Below are 17,269 nucleotides of genomic sequence, written 5' to 3'. Positions count from 1 at the left end.
TGAGTACATAGATACTGACTGAATGATTAGAGTCCTACAAGGAGATACACTGGAGGAATGTATAATTGGTTGAATTTTACTTTAGTGAATGAATTAGTACATGGTACTGAAAGAGTCACTAAGGAATTGCAAGAGCAGTCACAGGGTGTTTGCTGGAGTGTATAGATATTGACCTGGGAATTGTAGGCTTGAAACACAGGTGAAAAAGTGGTAAGACCACTGCATGCATAGTGCATAGGAGTTCAAAGCAGTCCATGTCCCAAGGGCTGGCCCGCTGCATGAGTACATGAATACTGACTGAATGATTAGACTACTGCAAAGAGAGACACTGTGTAAACTTATAATTGGTTGAGTTTTTCTTCAGTGAATAGATTACTATATGTAGCTGAAAGGGTCACTATGGGATTCAAGAGCAGTGACAGGCTATTTGCTGGAGTGTATGGATACTGACTGGGGAATTGTAGGCCTGAAACACAAGTGAAAAGGTGGTTAGACCACTACATGCATAGTGCATAGGAGTTTAAAGAAGTACATGTCCTAAGGCCTGGCTCGCTGCATGAGTACATAGATACTGACTAAATGATTGGAGTACTACAAGGACATACACTGGTTCAAATATTAATTTTTGTTAGTTTTACTTTAGTGAATGGATTAGTACATGATAATGAAAAAGTCACTATGGGATTGCAAGAGCAGTAACAGGGTGTTTGCTGAACTGCATAGATACTGGCTGGGGAATCGTAGGCCTGAAACACAAGTGAAAAGGTCGTTAGACGACTACATGCATAGTGCATAAGAGTTTAAAGCAGTCCATGTCCTAATTCCTGGCTTGCTGCGTGAGTACGTGGATACCGACTGAATGATTAGACTACTACAAGGATAGACACTGGCTGAACTTATAATTGGTTGAGTTTTTCTTCAGTGAATGGATTACTATATGTAGCTGAAAGGTTCACTATGGGATTGCAAGAACAGTGACAGGGTGTTTGCTGGAATGTATGGATACTGACTGGGGAATTGAAGACCTGAAACACAAGTGAAAAAGTGGTTAGACCACTACATGCATAGTGCATAGGAGTTTAGAGCAGTCCATGTCCTAAGGCCTGGCTCGCTGCATGAGTACATAGATACTGACTGAATGATTAGAGTATTACAAGGAGATACACCGGGTGAATTTATTATTGGTTGAGTTTCACTTTAGTAAATGCATTAGTACATGGTACTGAAAGAGTCACTATGGGACTGCAAGAGCAGTCACAGGATGTTTCCTGAATTGCATCAATACTAACCGGGGAATTGTAGGCCTGAAACACAAGTGAAAAGGTGGTTAGACCACTACATGCATAGTGCGTAGGAGTTTAAAGCAGTCCATGTCCTAAGGACTGACTCACTGCATGAGTACATGGATACTGACTGAATAATTAGAGTACTACAAAGACACATAAAGGTACCAAATGCTTCTCTCACAATGGTTCACAAATGCACACACTCTCAATGTGTGATTCTATACAACCAACACTATTCACTAGTGTAGAAAAGTTAAGTTCACTTCACAGATTTCACATATTTTATTACTACTCTTCAGAGTAGAAACCTGACACATGTTCTAATACATAAGCAATGACTGCTTTCAAAATGTACCAAAACTTGTCAACAGGATACATTTTTAACCAATTACGTATCTGCAAACACATGAAATACCCAAATGCATCTCTGAAAACAGTTTCCAAATGTACACAGACTCACAGTGTGATTCTAAACAACCAACACTATCCTTTGGAATTTATCAAAACACATTTACTGATCTAGAAAAAGTAAGGTGACAGCACACATTCCACATATTTCAATACTGCATTTTAGAGTCAAATCATAACTCATTTTGCAAATACATAAGCAATGACTATTTTCTAATTCAACCAAAACTTGACAACAAAACAGATTTTTAAGCAGTTATGTCTCTGCAAACACATAAAACACCCAAATGCTTCTCCCTCAATGTTTCACAAATGCACATAAATTCACAGTGTGAGTCTAGACAAATAACAGTATCCCTTGGACTTCACCAAAAAACATGTACTAATGTGGAACAGGTGAGAAAACTGCACACATTCCACATATTGTAGAACTGCACTTTACTATGAAAGCGTAACTTATTTTGCAAATACATAAGCAATGACTGGTTTCTAATTCTACCAAAACTTGAGAACAGGATAGGTTTTTAAGCAGTTTTATGTCGTCAAAATCATGAAGTACCCAAATGCTTCTGTCACAATGGTGCCCAAATGCACTCAGACTCACAGTGTGATTCTAGACAAGCAACACTATCCCTTGGACTTTAGCAAAAATCATTTACTATTCTGGGAGAGGTAAAATGACTGCACACATTCTACATATTTTAGAACTATAGTTTAGTGTCGAAGCCTCACTCATTTTGTAAATACATAATCAATGACTGGTGTCTAATTCTACCAAAACTTGAGAACTGGATAGGTTTTTAAGCAGTTTTATGTCTTCAAAGCCATGAAGTACCCAAATGCTTCTGTCACAAGGGTTCCCAAATGCACACAGACTCACAGTGTGATTCTAGACAAGCAAAACTATCCCTTGGACTTTACCAAAAATCATTTACTATTCTGGAAGAGGTAGGATGACTGCACACATTCCACATATTTTAGAACTGTAGTTTAGTGTGGACTCATTTTGCAAATACATAAGCAATGACCAGTTTCAAATTCTACCAAAACTTGTGAACAGCATAGGTTTTTAAACAGTTATGTATCTGCAAGCACATGAAGTATCCAAATACTTCTGTCACAATAGTTCACAAATGCAGACAGACTCACAGTGTGATTCTAGACAAGCAAGAGTACTCCCTGGACTTAACCAGGAAAAACACATTAATTGTATTAAAAACAAAGACACCACATACAACCCCTCACAAATGAATAACTCACCTTTCAAGTTGATTTGTAGATTAGGGAGTATGTCAATCACACACCAGATTTTCTTATTCAGACTCTCTGGACTGCACTGTTCTTATCAAATACATATTTACATATACATGTAAATATCAAATCACATTGCTTCCCACATTCATTCAAAGCTAACACATATTTCTATTGGTTACACATTTCAACCCTTTCCAATTAACAAAAGTTTGAACCCTACCCCCAATCTGCCTACTGCCTGTTACCATAGTAACAGTTCATGGAACACTCAACTGAGCACACAGGTCACAAGTTCAACACACATGTTGCTAATCCAAACAGCAAGTGAGCTTGACTTTTCAAAATATCCGCTTATCCTATATAATGTTCAGTTCAAACACTTTTTCTTAACCAATAAGAAACATGCTTTTAAAAAACAGAAACATGCAGCCTACTTTTCACACTAGAATGTTGTCAAACAGCCAATCATTTCTTTTCTTTTTTCAAAACTGCATCTTATCCACCATTTTAGAAAAATCTTACTTCTCAAACTGCCATTTCACATACAGACACCTTCTGAGTGCATCTAGACCTCCTTTCAAGGTGATTAGAGTGTAGATTGTGGGACACAGCTATATTTACCGGAGCTAAAGGTATGCAGAATACAAAGGCATTGACAGAGACCTAGCTTTGCCAAATGCAGACATTAAATGGATTGGACAGAGAGGGTTAAAGTGGCACCAATTGATGCCATTGGTTAAATCCTTTATGCATCTCCAACACCCTGACCTCATAACTGTGCACTGTGGTAGCAATGACCTAGGCACTTTGGCTGGGGTAGGTCTGGAAATGCATATGAAGGAGACCTTTGGAGAATTGATGTCACTGTTCTTCAAAACTGCCTTTGTCTAATCCAACATATGCCAAAGGCAGAAATGGAACTGGTCCAATCAATTATGTCCACAGATTGAGAAAGCTAGGAAACATGTCAATAAATCTGTTTCTGCTTTTCTCTGAGATTATAGGATGGGGTCCATTTACCACAACAATCTACGTTTCAATATGGATCGCATCTATAGGAGAGATGGTGTACATTTTGCAGATGAGGATAACAGAGTCTTCCTCTTGATCTTTAGACTCTGCATAGGAACTTACTTGTAGGTACCAAAATCCCTCAATTAACACAACGTCTCTTTTTAGAGCCACCCAAGATCTAAACACACAAGCTTGATGTATATCTGAAATATATTACTTCCTTTTTGCTTAGAATCGCGCAACCGACGCATTAGAATCGTGCGCCCAACGTGACAAGATCGTGCACCCAACGTGCCGGAGTCGCACACCCTACATGTTAGGAATCATGCACCCGATGAGTGCACACCAGGGGGCCACGCTGAGAGCTGCGCTGGGTGCGCAACTCCTAATTTTACCATAAAAAACATTTACTCCTATCACTAATTTCAATTCTCCATGGGGACCCCATTCCCCGGGGCTCATATATAACGTTGGGGACCGTGGGGGGAGCCCCAATGCCCCCATGGTCTCAGCTGGCTCAATGTGTCCTTTGGGAGCCAGCATTGCTTTTCCATATGGGGAGCTGCTAACATGCAGCTCCCTGTGTGGAAAAGCACTATGGTTTGGATTTTGAAAGTGAGAGCAGGTTTCCCTGACCTCTCTTTCAAAATCCAAACCAAGTTTGCTATGGCAGGACGGGAGACGCGAGGCTCCCGCCCTGCCATAGCAAACAGCAGTGTCCCAGGAGTGGGCACCCTGAGACACTGCAGGAGCCGGCCCTGGTAGATGGCGGTCCCCAGGGCCATCACAGGGCTGGGGCAGGGCTGTGGGAGGGGGGCCACATGGCCCCCTCCCACAATACACAAAGCCCTGAGGGGTTATGGTCCCCGGGCTGGGGGGGTGTTGAGCTCCCCCATCCATGTATTTTGCTGGGGGGGCCTTCGAGCCCCCTACCATTTATTCTGTAGCCCCGGGGGGTGGTGGTCCCTGGGGCTGGGGAGCCCCTCTGGGCCCCCCATAACATTTAAATATTTGGCCCCCGGGATTTGGCCCCCCGGGGGCTAATTACTAAGCCTGCGCTTTGTTTTTGTTTTTTTTGTACGGCAGGATCCACGCACCCTGCGCACATTTTGCAGTTGAAAAAAAATAATAATAATAATTGCCTTAGGGGTCTTGTGGGAACCCATAAACAGTTCTAGATGGTAAGGGTATTTGTACCCTGCCCCCTTTATAGGTTTTGCATTCTTGTTCCACTGACTCCTGCAGCCTCGCTTCTACCGAGGCACAAAATGGCTACCAACACTTCCTAGTTTCGAATGTTGACAACCACTTGACAGCCAATTAGCATTCAGCGCGTGATCAGCATGGTGCACTTAAGGTGCGCTCAGGATGGGTTGATCCTGCGCAGCCATAGATATATATGTTATTTTAATTGTCCTTTTCTCAGGAACTACTGAATGGATTTACACCATTTAAGCAAAAGGCACGAGTCTGAACCAAGGACTACTTCTTTGCCAAATTTGGTGTAATTCCGTTCAGCAGTTTGGGCTGTAGCCGCGATGAACGGTTCCTATGAAAAATTGCATAGGGAAAACATGTTTTGGGATCCTCCTTTTTTCTCGGCCCCCACTTCACGAATCACCCGAGACTTTCCAGAATAGTGCGGACTGGCGCGCTCCACCAGTTTTAAAAATTTCTCGAAGATTCGTCAACCGGCACCAAAGTTATTCCAAATAGAATGTTGCGTATTTCCTATGGATAATAGGTCCTAACTATAACTACCTACTGGCCAGTATATATATATTTCCTTAACATGTGTGCTCCTGCTGGCTCGCCTTGCCTGAGGCAGTTAGATCGCTTGGTGCCGGAGGAGCATGCCAGACATCAAATCCTCAGTTAACTTCAATAAGCGATCACTCAGGGGATTGTAATACCACTGGTTGGTTTATTCTTCAGTAACGCATTTTGCTTAACCACGCAGGCTTGTGATACAATGTGTACAAACAGACTTTGACTATTCCAATATGGAATGCCAGACAGATGCCACAACTGTCGTAATTGTATGCATTACAGTGTCCTACACAAATGCTTATGACTGTACTAAACAATTTTTCCAGACATGTACGACAATCAGTGAATGTAACTGATGAAGGGGAGCCTCATTCACTTACCTGCCGCCACCGCCGAGAGTCACTCCACGCCAGCAGGGAAGAGCAGAGCACTCGCCCAAGCCGCCCACCGCCGAGAGTCACACCGGGCACAGCAAACCGCGCCGCCGCTCCGGGAGGACCACAACTCCCGGCAGGCATCGCGGCGGCGCGAGGGAGTGACGCGGAACGCGCCAGCAGGGCGCAGGGCGCACAGCCAGCCAGCTAAAGGGAGGAGGAGACCGGCACAGCGAGGGGAGCCTCCTTCACTTACCTGCCGCCACCGCCGAGAGTCACTCCACGCCAGCAGGGAAGAGCAGAGCACTCGCCCAAGCCGCCCACCGCCGAGAGTCACACCGGGCACAGCAAACCGCGCCGCCGCTCCGGGAGGACCACAACTCCCGGCAGGCATCGCGGCGGCGCGAGGGAGTGACGCGGAACGCGCCAGCAGGGCGCAGGGCGCACAGCCAGCCAGCTAAAGGGAGGAGGAGACCGGCACAGCGAGGGGAGCCTCATTCACTTACCTGCCGCCACCGCCGAGAGTCACTCCACGCCAGCAGGGAAAAGCAGAGCACTCGCCCAAGCCGCCCACCGCCGAGAGTCACACCGGGCACAGCAAACCGCGCCGCCGCTCCGGGAGGACCACAACTCCCGGCAGGCATCGCGGCGGCGCGAGGGAGTGACGCGGAACGCGCCAGCAGGGCGCAGGGCGCACAGCCAGCCAGCTAAAGGGAGGAGGAGACCCGCATCGCGGGACGCCCGGGGCTAAGCCCGGGCAAAGGGCGGGCCCTCTGTGGCCCTCCGGGGACCGAGGAGCCGGGCCGGGGCCACACCCTTTTCAACCTTCCATCCTCACTGCCCGTTCGAGCAGCTCCTAATTACGTGAGTGAGATCCTGTTTTTAACAATTTTACATCTCGTATTAAGCTAGCACGGAACTATCAGCCACTATGACCACTAAAGTCACTATGGACAATTTTCTTATAAAGAAGGTAGCGCAAATTAACAGCAACAGGAGGGCTTCACTGGGTTTGGAACATTCACCTGCTATTACTATTGCACCAGAGCCCCCAGTTACTGCTCCTGATATCTCTGTGGTAAAGGAACACCCGGTCCCTGCAGGCAAAGTAACTATTGTAACAGCTATGGTCCATGCGGGCCACCATGATGAAATCCCTTGTGTTCAAGCTCCCACAGTCTTGGCCTTATCATCTACAGGAAAAAATGATCCTGTAACTAAAGAATCCCCTAGAAGATTCAAGAAAGCCCGAGTGAGACGGAGGGGGAAGCAAAGCAAGGCAAGCCATAAAATTACACAAGGAGGGGGGAGTGTGCCCGGAACTGCACCTCTACTTTTTGAGTTGAGGTCTTCAAACTTGGGAGGAATGGGGGATGCTACTTCACAGAGTCGACCTACAGACTCTGTGATGCTTATTGATGTCTCACAATCAGGGATTACAGACAATACTGATAATTTTCCTCTTGACCCCATTACAATGAGCAAGCATCTTCTGTCTAGTACGCCAACTAGCTCATCACTACTGGACTCACCTACAGGGAATGATAATGGTAGGTTATCAGGATCCCCAAAAATGCCCATTGAGTCATCTTCGAGGTCTTCTATTTCCCCCCTCACTATAAGAACAACCAAAAAAAGGGGGGGTGAGCCACTGTGTAATCGAGCTCAGAAGATAAGGAAAGGGGTAGCTCAGTCCCCTCACTCACAAAGTGGTCAAACTTTATTAGGCGAAGAGGCCATGATGGCCAAAATTGTAGAACTAATCAGGGGTGTGATGCAACCGATTCTGGATAAGACCAACATGATGTGTACACATTTAGACATCATAGAGAAAAAGGTTGAACAGAATTCCCTCCTTTTACACGACCTAATAAAGGGCCCGGGAAAAGCTAAGACGAATCCCATAGTAAAGACTAACCCTCCTGCAAAATCTAAAGTTATAGCTCCCCCTATAACATTAGCTCCTATAACGCCAGTAACCAAAGCACCAGCACCTGCGCTAAAAAAGAAACCAGTGCAAGAAAAGGGAAGAGCGGGTAGCCCCACGATCATGCCATTAACTCCCACACCGCAACCGGCTATAATTCAGCCAGCGGCCCCGGTAACTAAAGATCAAACTCTTAAATCTGGGGGATCTCAAAATCAGGGAGGCAGAAAGGACCCTCTAACAACTAATCCGAGAAATGATAATCCACCAACCATCGCCTTAGAAAAGACGGGCCACACTATAGACTTACCCCCAGATTCTGCCCCTTTCGTTATTGTAATGGCAGGGGTACCAGAACTACCTGCAGGTAAATGGGAAGATCACGTTGCCTTACGGAACAAGGTTACTTTTTGGCTCCGAGACAACAGACCGTTGCCTGCATCTATCAATGGTGAAATCCTAAGTGTAAGGCGTGCCTACTGGGTGGGAGCCAGACCTAAGGATAGAAGGGGTGATGTAATAGTCATTAATTTTAAGGATTATAGGGCCGTGAGGCACATTGGAGATTGGTTCGATGCCAGTAGCAGCGATGCCATCTCCACACATCTTTTATCCTATTTCTATCCCTATGCACCATCAAAATATCATAATAAACAGGGCTGGAATAGGCAGCTATTTAAGAAACCATTCCACCAACAGCGGGGGTCTAGAAACATGAGACCATGGGATAGGCCCGGTTCAACGGGGCCACCACCTTTGATGGGTTATCCGGTTTATGTAAATGCTCAGGACCCCCATATTCACATGCAAAGGTCGGAGGTGTTCTATCCCACACATCAGTCGCTAGATTATCAATAACCCTCCCTAAATAATCAATATCCACCTTATCCGGAGTCTAACCCCCTACAAGGGAGACCATGGAACAACAGAGAGTTCCACTCACACATGTATAATCTACCTATTCAAAATCGTTTCCAGATTTTTACTGGTCTGGATGGGGTTGATTGACAGCAAGCTCAGATATCCCAAGAAAATCTGGTTGGGAATACATTTTTTCCTCCAGTTTTTTACCCTTACATCAAGGATATAGCTCCCCCTAAAAGTACGGAGACTTTGAGCGAGCTTCCCCAAGATCTGCCAACTCTACAAAAGGTCCCTAACCCTGACAGTTTGTCACCATGCGACACTGATACCCTGGAGCAGATGCAATCTCCCATAGTTGCTGTTAATAATAGGTGTGGGGAACAGGTAGGAGATGGCCCAACCCAGATGAAGAATGATCTATGCGCACTGCTGTTTTGGAACATAGCAGGGTTCAGACAAAAAATTACTAATCCAGCCTGGGAGTCAGTAATAAACGGCCAGGACATAGTGGCCCTGCAAGAAACATGGACTCAGGAATCAATCCATGTAAATGGTTATAGAACCTTTTTTACACCAGCTGTTGGAGGTCATTTTGGTAGAGCCAAGGGTGGATTGACCATGCTTGTTTCAAATCAACTTAAAATTAAACAAGCTCATTGCCATTTAAATTCCAGTTATTTCCAACTTATAATCCTAAGGAATTTTAAATGAGCTGTGGTGTTAATTATTAATTTCTATAATAATGTCCCGAAAGATGACATTCTGGTTGTAATGAAGCAGCTTAAGGAGGAAATTCAGTCAGAGGTAGACAAAAATGAAAGGGAGTTGATAATTTTATGGGGGGGGGGGATTTTAATTGTTCATTATGTACTAAAGGGAATCAGGGCCTATGTGGCCTAATGACAGAGAGAGATATGCATTTGACACATTTTGATCATACTCTGATGTGGGACTTGCTTAATGAATTATTATTCATGTTTGATTTAGGGTTTGCAAATGAAACTGCCCTAGAACCCACACCCTTTGCACCGACCTTTGTTGGTAGAGGCTTAGCAACAACCATTGATTTTATCATCGCCTCCAGTAATCTTAATCACAGACTGTTGGGGGTTACGAACATCCAATTACCCATAAGTGACCACCTCCCACAATGTCTTAAAGTAGTTGACTTGTTCCCAGACCCATCGACGGCCGCGTCTCTAGTCGAGACAGCGGTTGATGTTGTCCTTGGGAGACAAAATGGGTACACACTTAAATGGAGCAAAGTAATCCCCACAACCTTTTTTAAGGAACTCTGGGAGGTGTGCTCAAATAGTTTTAGGATTTGCCTAAGTGACAACTCCACTAATGATCAAATTATTGAGCATTTTGGAATAATAGCTATAAATATAAAAAGCACCCTAAGGGTGGAGGCAAAACGTAGAGGTAAGGGACCCAAGAGTTGGTTTAATAACGCATGCACTAGGGCATTGAAAAATCTAAAACAGGCAGTACACAGATGCCCTAGGGATAAATATGAAATAAGAGAGTGCAGATACACATATACTCAGGCCCTGAAAGTAAGGAAAACCGCGTTAAATAAGGAGGCGCTAGATTCCCTTTGTGAGGCCTCGCAATCTAAAGATTCCGCTGCATTTTGGAAAGTAATTAATACCCCTTTCCCATATGAAACTCATACGGCGCGAATCGAGATTGCAATAGATGAGGACAAATGGGTAGATCATTTTTCAAATCTTTATAAGGCACAGGAAGACATCCATGGTGGGGGTTCTAACTCTAGCTTGGATGCACAACAGAGTTACAACTTGGTTGTCACACTTGATGAAGTACTTCTAGCCTTGAGATCTACCAAAGGCGGTAAGGCTGCCGGACCTGATGGGATTCCGGCAGACCTATTTAAAGCTAACACTGAAATCAGGGGGCCTATGTTGGTACAACTTTTTAATGCAGCTCTCTCAATGGGTCTGAAAGAATCCTGGTTCACCTCAGTCATTGTCCCGATTTACAAGAAGGGGGATAGGAATAGTTGTGCCTGTTATAGACCAATCTCCCTTCTTGATTCATCAGTAAAAATCTTAGGACGTGTTGTGTTGGCAAGACTCCAAAGCTGGGCAGAGGAAAACGATATTATTAGTGATTTGCAATTTGGTTTTCAAAAAGGGATTGGCACAATTGAGCAAGGGTTAAACCTAATGCTTTTGCAGCATAAATATATAAGGATAAAATCTGAACGCTTATATTTCACTTTTGTCGACCTTTCATCAGCGTTCAACTGTGTATCACACTCTAAATTGTGGGGTATAATGAAAAGTTTGGGAGTGGATAATAACATTATCTGTTTCTTGAGGGAACTCTACAGTGGAGCCACAGCTTCTGTTCGTTACGGCAGGGGAGGAGAATGCTCCAGACAATTTAGTGTAGGTCGCGGAGTGCCGCAAGGTTGCGTATTGGCATCTTTTTTATTTCTTCTTTATAATAATGGGCTCGAGCGTCACCTGCTGCAAGAGTGTAGGGATATGCCCAGGGTGGGGAGGAGGGAAATCCCTGCGCTCATGTATGCGGATGACGCAGTACTCATGGCACGCACTCCTCGCGCTCTGCAAAAACTAGTAGTTAGTTTTGAGAAATTTATGCTAAACCTGGACCTACTAGTAAACTGTAGTAAGACTTTTACAATGAATTGTGGCACAAAACCAGGTAAATTGATGAAGCGTATGTTTTTAAACAATGTGCCATTGGATAACACCTCAACCTTTTCTTATTTGGGCATTTTATTCCATGAGTCAGGTTCCTGGACAAGTGCAATTAAGGCTAGAACTCTTTTATTTATGAAAACGATCATGGCCCTACAGAATTTCGTTAGAAAAATGGGCAGGAAACCGATAAAAGAAATGTTAACCATATATAAAGCTACATGCTTGTCTGTGGCTATGTATGGCTCAGGTTTGTGGGGATATGCAAATGTTGATCAAATCCAGCTGGTAGAGAATACATTTTTGAGGGGAGTTCTAGCAGTTCCACAGTGTGCAGCCACATTCAATTGTCACGCTGAACTTGGCCAACCTTACATAACGGACATTATCAGAATTCAACCTATCCTACTGTGGCATAGGGTATGGACTACTAATGAATGCGTTATGAACCGGGCCCTGTTACGTGACACCCTCAGTTTGGACCACGTGGACAGAATGGAATGGCTGGGTTATGTAAAGCATTTTCTAACCGAGATTGGATTACATTCATATTTTTCGGACCCAACCTCAATGGATACCATTTCCAGGAAGACACTAAAAACCATCTGTTTGGACCACCTGGTGGATAAGAGGAAGAGAGTGGAAATTTTGAAACCCTCAGTACACTCTCATCTTCCCACTCTCTGTGAGACTAACACTGTACAGCCATATTTATCCCTGTCCATGACTAACTATGATCGTTTTCTTTTAACTCGTTTTAGATTTTGTATATTTTTTAGATTAGTCTCTTTTCCATGCATGAACTCATGGAACCACATTTTGCCCACCTGTTTGTGTGATGGTACGTCACAACAATCTGATATTCATATCCTTTTTTTCTGCAAATTTTATAGTGCCATACGTAGGAAAATTATTGTCCCTTTTTTAAAAAACATGAATCTAACCAGATGTCGCCCAGCTTTTCTAGAAGTACAGAAAATGGACACGATTTTAACTGTTACTGTGATTTTAAATTATTTAAAAAGTGTTTTTAAATTCAGGAAACAAATGCTAATTGAAATTGTTTAGACCTCTTACTGATCTACCTCACTGCACCAATATTCATGAGATGTAATTACTGTAACTATTGTAATCAATGTATTTTGTTTTATGTTTGTTACTTTTATGGTTACTTGTTTTTAACCGAATAAAGTTTATTGAACTGAACTGATGAAGGAGCACATACAGCAGGAATTTTACTTTTTCTTCATGTATTTCGCCACTCCAATATGGATACCAGTAGACTCGTACCATAATGAGTCCCTTTTTGCTTTCTGTAAAAGACTATGTATGACAGCTTGTCATACATAGTTATATATATAGATATATAGATAGATAGATATATTTATCTGTAAATTGTCATATATACAATTATAAAATAAATTAAAATGTATATTTTAATAATGGTTTTAAAGTATATATACATATATATATATATATATATATATATATATATATATATATATTATATTTTATATACATGAGTTTACATTTTTTAAATTACATCTATTTGTTATATTTGTTAAAATGTATTTTAAATCTAATTCATTTTTTAAAAGTTAATTTTATTATTTAATGTATTTAATAATATTTGTTATACATATATTAAAATAGATTTTTTGTACAACTATGTTTGTTACATCAATATTTCTTCACAACATTTTGGTACTTACCATTATAAACATAGGGTACCAATATTTTTTACATTGATATTTATATCTCGATATTTGTGTATGGGGATATTTTGGGGGTCGATATTCTAGCAGTGAACCATAAATCCTAAAGTACAAGAAGAACACAAAACATTAAGTTTCACCTAACATGTAAAAGTGAATTTGTGGTATATATACTAGAGTGCACTTGTAACTTAAAGTATGTAGGCAGTACTAAGCTTCCCAGCCACAAGAGGATCTTACAACATATTAGGGCGATCACCAACAACGACCCTAATTACCCTGTGGCAAGACACTTCCATGAAGTCCATGGTGGAAATCTAAAAGATCTTAGATATTACATCATAGACACAGTCCCCGCGCAGAGAAGAGGAGGGGATAGGGAGGGCATGCTGCGAAGGCTTGAGACACACTACATCTTGACCTTGGATACCAAGCAGCCAAAAGGTCTCAATATGACTGAAGATCTATACACATTTTTAGAATGAGTTTTGGGAAGTTATTGCTTACATTATGTACCAAAAAGTCTACACAGTTTTCATCAATTTAATGCAACAGAATGTAAAGTTTGAATCATCCATTACTTCCAAGATGTATATACCTCATGAACTTGTTTTGTATTGTAAATAATGGATTTTACATGGTGAAAAAGATAAATATTTATATATATATTTTTGATACTTCAAAAGGGTTTTAACTATTTATGCAGTTTTAATCGAACTATGAGTGGATTGAACAACAATAATTATCTATCAATTTTTTGTAGAGGTTGGTCAATTGTGGGAATCACTCAGTCAGACAGATATATTTAGTTGCATTTATTTGGAAGAACCCTTTATGAAATAGAGATATGTGTATAATTTCTTCCTTGTATTTATCTTTACGAAGAATAGAAATTGTTTTTCGAATTGTTTTTTGGTAAGGTACATGTGTTTGTATACACAATAATATTTTTATTGTTCACATAGGGTATCATTTTTGTCTATTGGAAAAAAGAGGTTTTTCTCCATCACGTTTTGAAAAATGTTTTAGTTTCAATTCCTCTTTATTTAGATTCACGGTGATGCACTGTAGTATTCAGTGAATGGATATTTGGAATACAGTTAACAATAACCCATTGTATTATACCGAAATATTTTTTGAGACTGAACCCTCATGCTTAACTTTTAGCAAATGTATTTTACAAATATTTCCTGTATTTTACGTACCACACTAAGAAAACAATGAAAGAAAGCTGTAAATAGTATACTTTCTATGTCCATTCACGCACTTGCACTTTAAAAGGAGGTGCATCCCACGACACTGTTGTCATGTGATCAAGCCAGGGATCTGCCGAAACGCGTCGTGGCTGATGTGGTTGCACTTTAAAATTAAATAAAAAAGAAGAAGCACTGAATCGGGTCTACCTCGTCTTTGCTTGTTTGGCTGTTGGTTTCGTTGGGAGACTGAGACGAGTTCTTGCAGCAAATATATATATATATATATATATATATATATATATATATATATTATATTTTATATACATGAGTTTACATTTTTTAAATTACATCTATTTGTTATATTTGTTAAAATGTATTTTAAATCTAATTCATTTTTTAAAAGTTAATTTTATTATTTAATGTATTTAATAATATTTGTTATACATATATTAAAATAGATTTTTTGTACAACTATGTTTGTTACATCAATATTTCTTCACAACATTTTGGTACTTACCATTATAAACATAGGGTACCAATATTTTTTACATTGATATTTATATCTCGATATTTGTGTATGGGGATATTTTGGGGGTCGATATTCTAGCAGTGAACCATAAATCCTAAAGTACAAGAAGAATTTGGTAAAGTTCTACAGGAAATCTAGCATACATTTGTCTTCTAAGAAACGGGAAAAGTTAAGTGAATAAGTGCATACAAACTGAAAAAGCAGGTCCTTTTGCAGTACTTTAGATACAGGATTCCATACATTCGCTACACCAATAAATGTTTTTAAGGATATGCATCAATGGCAAATGAGCAATAAGAAACATTTTACTACAGAAAACATTTGAGGATTCTCTCACAATTCAACAACATTAGATCTAGATGTCCGCACAGTATGTCCAGATGACATGATTTTTTGCATAGCATATTATTTGGTCTGGGACAGTTAAGTTGTCCTTTATTATGTACATCACTTTCAATGTTACTGGAAAGTCTCAGTCTCCTTAGTGTAAACCCCACAATTCTTTATTTCAGTGGGAAAACCAGCAAAAACAGTGATAAGGTGATACATTACAATACTAAAAACCTCCACACCATATTGAAATTGAGGCCGTATCATTCCCTGAAACCAGTCTTGAGGACAGACCTCCATATATCTAGACATATTTCTTTAATCCCCCTATTGAAGAAACTGCTTTTGCCTGAAGTGATTCAACACAGTCTATACATGACAGGTTTTTCACAAACCGCAGCCCCAAATAATTATAGGTACTAACTATCTAATTTTTTTTCATCATTTAGGATCCAGGGTGAGCTGGCACAAGCAGGTCCTCATGTCAGCTCCCCCCGCAACAGGTCTGTCCAGCTTGCCTGCGGTCTGCTACCTTCTTGCTGCTTTATCACTGGCTGCCCTTTGTTTCTGCCTTTACTGCTCATTTCTTGGCCTCTTGTTGCCTCTTCTGCTTGTTTCTTGCCCTCAGTTTTCTCCCTTTTGTGCTAATTTCCTGTCCCATGTTTGTCTTTTCTGCTTGTTTCTTGCTCCCTGTTTTCTGCCTTTTTCTGCTCGTTTCTTGTCCTCTTTTTGCCTCTTCTGTTCATTTCTCGCCTTCTGTTTTTTGCTTTTGTTGTTTGTTTCTTAAACTCCTCATGTCTTGCACTGTTTTCTGCCTTTTTCTGCTAATTTCTTGCCTTCTTTTTGCCTTTTCTACGCATTTCTTGTCCGCTGTTTTCTGCCTTTTCAGCTTGTTTCTTGCCCTCTTTTTGACCTTTCTATTCGCTTCTTGCTCTGTTTTCTGCCTATCTGCTCATTATGTGCCCTCTTTTTGCCTTCTGCTAATTTTTGGCCCTCTTTCTCCCTTTTCTGTAGGTTTCTTGCACTCTTTTTGCCTTTCCTGCCTGTTTTTTCTCTCTTTTCTTTCTTTATGCTTTATTCTTGCCCTCTTTTTACCTCCTCTGCTCATTTCTGGCCTTTGTTTTCTGCATTTTCAGCTAGTTTTTTATGGCCTCTTCTGCACCTTTCTTGCTTGGTTTTCTGCCTTTTCTGCTCAAATCTTGCACTCTTTTTGCCTTTCTGCTCATTACGCGCAGTTCACTATCATTTTGCCTCTTTATTGCTTGCTGCCCTCTGTTGCTGACTTCACTGTTCATTTCCTGCCCTCTTTTTTCATCTTCTGCTTGTTTCTGGCCCTCTGCTTTCTGCCTTTTCTGCTTGTTTATTGCACATGTAATGCCTTTTCTGCTAGTTTCTTGCTCTTTTTCTGCTCATTTCTTTCTCAGTTTTTTGTCTTTTCTGCTTGTTTCTTACCCTTTTTTAACCTTTACTGCTCATTTCTTGCCGTCAGTTTTCTGACTATTCTTGTCTTCTTTTTGCTTCTTTTGCTAATTTCTGGCACATTGTTTCTACCCTTTTCTGTTTGCTTCTTGCCCTCTTTTTACCCCCTCTGCTCATTTTGGCCCTCTCTTTTCTGTCTTTTTTGCTAATTTCTTGACCTTTGTTTTTGGACTTTTCTGCACGTTTTTTACCCTGTTTTTTACTTTTCTGCTTGTTTCTTGCCCTTGTCCCACCATTTTTATCCTGCCACTACCCAGCGCCTCCCCGCCCAGGACCTACTTAATGAAGTCCGCAGTGGGACCCCATTGAGCAGGTCCTCTGCCAGCTTCCCCTACAACAGGTATTCGGCCCAGGTTCCCACAGTCCGTTAACCTGTTGCTGCTTTATCGCTTGCTTCCCTCTGTTTTTGCCTTCACTGCTCATTTCTAAC

The sequence above is a fragment of the Lissotriton vulgaris genome, chromosome 8 (assembly GCF_964263255.1).
Source record: "Lissotriton vulgaris chromosome 8, aLisVul1.2, whole genome shotgun sequence".
In the NCBI taxonomy this organism is placed as follows: domain Eukaryota; kingdom Metazoa; phylum Chordata; class Amphibia; order Caudata; family Salamandridae; genus Lissotriton; species Lissotriton vulgaris.
Note: the sequence above shows the minus strand (reverse complement) of the source record.